Source organism: Camellia sinensis, chromosome 8 (assembly GCF_055761805.1).
Source record: "Camellia sinensis isolate YWXY chromosome 8, ASM5576180v1, whole genome shotgun sequence".
NCBI lineage: Eukaryota > Viridiplantae > Streptophyta > Magnoliopsida > Ericales > Theaceae > Camellia > Camellia sinensis.
In genome coordinates, this window is record NC_138968.1 from 77,410,252 (window position 1) to 77,417,708 (window position 7,457).

General features: G+C 33.7%; 1 long non-coding RNA gene across 1 annotated transcript; it reads right to left on the reverse strand.

The window, feature by feature from the left end:
* Positions 1 to 4,993: 4,993 nt before the first annotated feature.
* LOC145796608 (uncharacterized) lies at positions 4,994 to 6,917 on the reverse strand. The gene is made up of 3 exons (XR_014337091.1): positions 6,375 to 6,917; positions 6,003 to 6,131; positions 4,994 to 5,431 (listed from the first exon to the last, which is right to left on the reverse strand). It is a non-coding gene; the product is annotated as an uncharacterized LOC145796608 (long non-coding RNA).
* Positions 6,918 to 7,457: the final 540 nt, after the last annotated feature.

The following is a 7,457-nucleotide window of genomic DNA, read 5'->3' on the forward strand; positions in this document are numbered from 1 at the left end:
TCCATTTTTGGTCGCCAAAACAATTAGCGACTAAAATATTTTGTCGCCAAACTAGTCGCCTATACCCTGTCGGCGATAGTATTGGCGACTAAACTATTTTTGGTCGCTGAAAGTGAACGTTTTGGCTACTAAACTCTGGTTAGTCGGCAAAGGTTATCTTTTGGCGACAAAAATATTAGTCGCCAAAAGTGAACATTTGGCTACCAAACTCTAAGTAGTCGGGAAAGGGTATACTTTGGCGACTAAATATTTAGTCGCCAAAAGTGTTCAAATAAAATAAATTAAATTTTCAGCGACTAAAACTTTTTGTCGGGAATAAGTTTTAGTCACAACATTACTACATTTAGGGACTAAAGAATTTAGTCGCCAAAAATATTATTTTTCATTTTATTAAACTTTTGGCTACTAACCATTTGGTAGCCGAAAGTCTTCATTTATTTTTATCTACTAAATTTTTAGTCACCAAAAATCTTTGGATTTTTTATGACTACCAAATATTTAGTCACTAAAAATATTGATTTCCTTTTTAGCTACCAATTGGTTAGTCACTAATAAATTCACTTTTTTTTTTTCTTTCACTACTAAACATTTAATTTCCAAAAATTTTATTTAGTGTTTTTTTTATTATAATTAATTTATTCACAACCTGTATTTATTTCGTACAACCTGCACCCTGTATTTAAACAAAATAATACATATATCTATTTCTATTTCGTTTCAACAATACAAAAATTTGATCTTTTAACATCAAATTCTATACAAATCAAATACAATCCAACCCAAAATAATAATTCCATACAAATACAAAATCATACAAAAAAGATGTCCGCTGTACAAAAAATTCTACATCAAATGTCATTTATAGAATATTTTGAAGGTGTAAAAAATGCAGATTATAAGCAGCAGGGCCTAGGCATCATATAGTTCTCAGCAGCAAGGTCTTGAGACATTTTCCACTGCATCTCTGCAGCTGAAATGCATCCAAAGTGTGAAACAGAATGATGGCAGCATCATGAAAAAAATAATGAGCTAAAATAAAACTGATTTGCAAATTTATCAGTTTATCACATTTGCTAAAATAAAACTAATTTGCAGATTTATCAATAAAATAATGATTTATCAGTTTATCAGTTTATCAAAAAAAATAAAACTGATTTGCAGATTTATCACATTTTCACCTTACTTTTGCTAAAAAAATAATGAGCATCATGCCCCTCAATGATGAATTTAAACAATAAATTCAATATACTTAAAGGTGATACCAAAAAGCTTCAATGTGCAAACAAAAGAAAACATAACATCATAAAAAAAATTCCCTCCATAGAACCCAACTGAACTTTTTAAATAACAGAAAGCATACCAACTGATCCTCTTCCTAGAGTTCGTGCTGCTATATATGCAAAAGCCCACATCTGGAAACAAGCCAATCCCATTTTCTGGCATAGCAAGCAGACCTCTGAAAGAAACTCAAACAAGTAAAAATTAATAACTTAAATAGTGTTTTTTATCTAAATATATATATATATATATATATATGTGTGTGTGTGTGTGTGCGCGCTAGAAAAGGCAACCAGACCTCAGTGATAAGCTGGTAACGACCACGACCAGATAGGCCAATTCCAAATCCCATTGTTATGTTGTCCATGAAGCTTATATATGGCTTTTTTACTCATAAGTTTTACATATTAAAGAATATTCTGTAGTAAATACGTGCAAAAGGTTGGCATGATAAGCACTTATAATTTTTTTTCTAATATAATAGACATATAAATCTACTAACTGAAGAAGCAATATTGTACAATGTGTGATGCAGATGAAATCTAAGTTAAAATTGTTATTTGATCAATCCAATGAACAAGGATGTTGACTACCACAAAGGCCGCTGAATCACACATGAGCAACAAGCTACTGTAAACTGATACGACAAAATTTAGTGTCCCACTTCCAAACTAACATTCAAATGGATGTCTTGACAAGGGAAAACAATATTTGACAAACAAACAAAATGCACAGCACAAGAACCATAAAAATTTTCCACTCAACATATTCTTGCAAGTAATTGAGCCAATCAAAACAAAAACAAACAATGTGCACATGCATGTATGTGTTTCTGCAAACAGAAATACACGATATAACCTTTTTGCACAAAGAATAATAATTCTTAGTACACATTACAATATATCACTCAATATATATATGTACACATTACAATATTTCATTCCGTTATTAGACTGTTCCCATTTTAAAATTAACAGTTTATTAGATCTCTTTTTGTGTATTTTCAAGTGGGTAACACCAAGAATAATAATTTTTAGTACACTTTCAGTTCATACAGACAATTAATCTCCCAATTCCACATACATCTCCAAACACGTCCTTGAAATGAAGGCATTCTGAATTATAACAAACAAAACAAGAAGCAAATACATGTGGTTATCCTGAACATCCTTTAGTTCCACCACACCATTTTGCTGTTCATCTTTGACCTTTGAAAGAGGAGAAAAGAACTGCAAAGGGGGGGGAAATGAAACACAAGGTAAGCCTGAAAATAACATGGTAATCATTAAAATATATTTCTCTTTCTTGTAGTACCTGGTGCATTGAGATGAAAACAACTGTAATTCCTAATATAAAGTTTATAGTCAGAGTGGCCAAATAATGCAGCAGATGTTATGCCTGTGAATATTGTGGCAACAATTGATGAATACTTCTTCAAGATTGTATCTGGTCACATCAAACAAAATGTCAGATTGCAACTAAGAAAATTCCCCATGCAATAACTTGTGTAATGGTGCATATTGAACTCCTAAAGTTAGCCTCAACCTTATAGAAACAAGTCTCTTTTCTTTTCTTTTATTCTTTTTTCCTTTCTTTTTGAACCATTATAGAAACAAGTCTATAAAACAAAACAAACCAAATCAAGCCTTAAGTCCCATCAAGTCTAGAAACAAGTCTATGAGATGAAAAAACCATAATGTACAAATGACTAATTTCAGACCAAACAGTATGCATAGCTATAAATTCTACAATAATGTCAAATAAGAGGACAGATAAAGATAACTAAAAGAAAATGCCTCAAGTTACTTACAAAGATCAATGTACACACATATGCACTCGTTGCAACTGGAAGACCCAGAGCAGTAGCACCCTCATGTTGCTAGTTTAAGAGAATGAAATCAGTACTTTGATTTTGTTAGATGCTCTAATCCATCTAGTTGATTGAGAAGCTCCAGCATCGTCCCCTGCACTTCACTATCACCATTACCAGATCCAAATTCCATGCAAGCAGATCCAATGCTGTCGATTTCATCCATTAAAAAAAATAGAAATGAAGTCCAACTGGCACAAAAAATGAGATACGGTTATGAATGAGAGTCGAAAAATGCACCATCTGGTGATACTACACAAAATCAACTAGGCTATGCTGTAACTAGATAACAGATCAACCCTGACATGCAAACTAAGCTAAGAAATTTCTGTACATATATTCTACACAATACACATGAGAGAGAGAGAGAGAGCACTCCTAACAGAAAACTCAAAAAAATGGAGTGTGTCATGATGTTAAGAAGTTCCAGATTTCTTTCGTATTTTGACACTTCACCAGGATGCTCTGGTTTATTATCGCCGTTGTCATCAGTGTCGGCTCGATCAGTGTCATTGAAAGTCGTCCCATTCTCATCTTCGCCTCCATATTCTGATGAACCATTTACCTCCTCACTCAACCCCATATTTTCAATCAAGTTTGCTGCATCTGCACTGTCATTAACATCCCCACTGTCTTGCACTGCATTGTAAATGAATAAATAATGAGTCAGCTTAACTGCGGTGCTGTTTGGTGCAACTTATAATGCTGCTTATAACTTTTCTTATTTTGAGTCTGTGAAAGTGTTTGGTGCAGCTTTTACTTATAGCTTATGAGACAGAAATAGCTCAAATAAAGTTCAAAAAAGCTGGGGAAATCATTCTTTTAGCTTCTGTTTATCATCAACTTACAGCTTTGGAAAAGCTGCACCAAACAGGCTCTAAGAATAATTACACAACTACTGCTAAAAACAGGGAGGAAAATATTCAAATCTTGCCATCAGATGAGAACTCCTGAACTTCAACGCTATTGTATGTCGTAACCTGGACCAATGGAGTTGAATTGTCATACTCACTAGCACTTCGTAATGATGATGCTGAAGCAACTTCAGGTTTGGTACTGCTTCAACTATATCACCACCACCATCATCAACATGTTTCTCCGTTTTCCTCTTTATATTAGCTGAAGAAGCTTAAGATGCCACGGCTATGCCTGCATTGAACCATGTTCAGATGAAAAATTTAGAACCATTACTGCTAGATCAAATCCCAATCAGGTGAAGTTAATGAAGATAATCCAACTTGATCACTTACATATGGAATCAAAAGATATTCGCTATCTCTCCTTTAATTGCATTAGAGTACTTCCATAAATTCCATTTTAATGCCTTTTTTCCCAAGTAGCTGGAAATTATGCTAGAATGATAATATGTAAATGCGTCAATTCAGGCTTTAATTGTGGCTTGCACTGAACAGTTAAGTCTTTGACACCTATCTGCAAGATGCTACAAACTTTACCAATGGACTATGGATTGGTTACATTTTGCTAGATAACCAATTGTCCAAAAATCTTAAACTATTCAGAATGAGTCCATCAATGTAAATAAGCTAACACCCTCCCTCATGTGTTCCCATTTGGCAGGTGGAGAGGGAAGTAGACAAAAACATAAACTAAACTAAACATAAAGCACAAACACGCATAGAGTGGTGTTTAATAATAACAACAACCTTGATTCTCACATAAAAGGGCCAACCTATGATATCAATTGGGTTCATAGTCCCCAATTATATCCCAAGACCTCACATGTAGACTTTCAATGTAAAATTCAACACACTTAGCATGACTCAATATCATTACAATCTTGCCCCTTATCCCCTACCGTCCTCACCAAAGGCCCAAATATCAGAATTAACCCTTATAGTTAGGTCTAAATTCCACAATCTTCCTCCTGATTCTATGACTCGAACTTGAACCACAATGCTGGGGCAAGTAGTACTTGCCATTGCATCCGGCGACAACCTCTTATTACTTAATAAAATGAATAATTTATTTTAGACGCAAGCATTGTCCAAGAGAGGAGGAATATGAATCCATCATTTCTCCACCATTCAGCCTTGAACGTACTACATGTAAAATCTCTCTCCCAAATTTGAAGAATAAGATAATTCTTAAAAGTTAAAACAATGTAAGTATATTCTAGAATATAACTAAAAAGTCTCATCGTTTAGTACCTCTTCAGCAGTTCAAAACACCAGCTACATGAAAGGAATGAAATTCAAGACCCAGCCAGAGTTACCTTCCACGAGAAAACAGAAGTGGACACACATAGAGGACAACAGTATCGGTCTGCAAAATGATGGTAATACAATGATGCACTAAGTCTATGAAACATTAAAAAACAATGTGTTTGGTAATATAACCCAGAAAACTAAATCTACTTGCAGATATCATCTAAAATTTATAATTCAATATCTATGTGAAGCATCCTCCACTCCACCTCCCATCTTTTCTTTAACACAATACTGCAAGATGAGCAAAGTACTCATGTGGACATATCAAGAAAGGATCGACTTCAAGCTCTCCCCCTACTTTTCTGGGTTAATCCATTCAATTTTAGACATGCTCAAGTCCTAGCTCAATCATTAGGCATCTGTTATCAATGCGTAAAAGATTACCAAGTAGAGTGATCAAACCTTAAGATAGTTAGAACACTAGCACTAAAACAACTTCAAATCCAACAAAGTAGTATTAAATTTTTGTTCCTTTATTCAGCCAAAAATTCAAGCTTATTAGAGTGATTTATGCAACAAAATCTTCTCCTTCACTTCTCCATTTTATTTCATTTTTTTCTCTTCTCTAGAGCATATTTAGGACACATTACATTGTCAGAAACAGAGAAAGAAAGAGAATTACATACCTTTTTGCTGATCAAATCTCAGATACGGAAGATCAATGAAGATGGCGATCCAAAAGAAAGTGAAAGTTGATTCGGATTGCGATCAAACTCTTCTGTACCGTAAACACTTAATGGGTGTGAAGCCCTGGACTGAAAAAGAAGATTAGAATAAGAGAAAGAGAAGCAATGGGTAGGAGACAAAATGGGTTGGGGATTAAGTAACTCGAGATCGCAACAGTAGGGGCAATCAAACACAAAGTGATAGAGACCACATTTATTTATGATCGCAAAACAAAGATGCAAAAACACCAAAAAAACATATATACATGAATACCCTAAATACATACATAAATGTATATACTTAACCAAGTACATAAAAATGTATATACTCACCACAAATTTAACAGCAAGATGAAGAACTTCACTATAAAAACCAAAACAGGGCATTAGAGCAGTGACAAAAACACACAAGCATACATATACTGATATACATAAAAGAAATAGCTCAATTTTCATCAGAGGAAGCAAATAAAACAGAGTAGAGGTGACTTCAAATTGAAACCTCAAGAGTAAATGTTATATAAACATCAAACCTTCAAGTGGGAATAAACTGGAATGCAATAAACCGATCTACGAAATTAGAAATCAAGAAATTTATTGAAATTAATTAAAAGAAGTAATAAACTGATCTACAAAAGGAAAGCGAAGACTCACTGTCATTAGGGTAAAACCAAAATCAAAGAGAGAAGGGGAGAGGCAGAAATCAAACCTAGCGAGTGCGAGTTCGAAGGGAGCACATTCAGAGCATTTTCGATCCAGATACAAAACCAGTTGCAATCTTGCAGAAACCCACTCTGCACTTAAATCATTAAAATCAAAGAGGGATCAAGACCCATTACAGAGAGAGGGAGAGAGAGAGGGGGGAAGAAGAGATTAGGGATTTTTTGGGTTTGAGATTAGGGATTTTTTTTTTTTTTTTTGGAGGGGGTGTGGAAGCGGGAATGGGAAAAAAATAAAGGGGGGAGCGGGAATGGAAATCAATTTAGGGGGGGATGAAAAATAAAAATAAAAATAAAAAATAATTAAATAAATTTATTTTTTGTTAAAATATATATATTTTTTGTAGTTAATGAATTTTTTTAATTTTTTTTTTTAGTTATTAAGATTGAAAATTTATTTGTTTCATTTTTATTTTAATGAAAAAAAATATTATTATTTTTTATTTTGTAGAAGTAGGGGTAATATATATTTTAATAAAAAATATTTTTCACTAAAATAAAAATATTTTTCACTAATATATATTTTAGTGGTAGTGTAAATGGAGTGGCAGGGGTGAAAGAGAGGTAATGGTAGTAGTAGTAGTAGTAGTAGTAGTAGTGGTGGTAGTAAAGTGGTGGCGATAGTAGTAGTAATGGTAGTCGTAGATGTGAAGTAGCGATAGTGGAAGTAATAGTGGTGGTGGAATGGTGTTTGCAG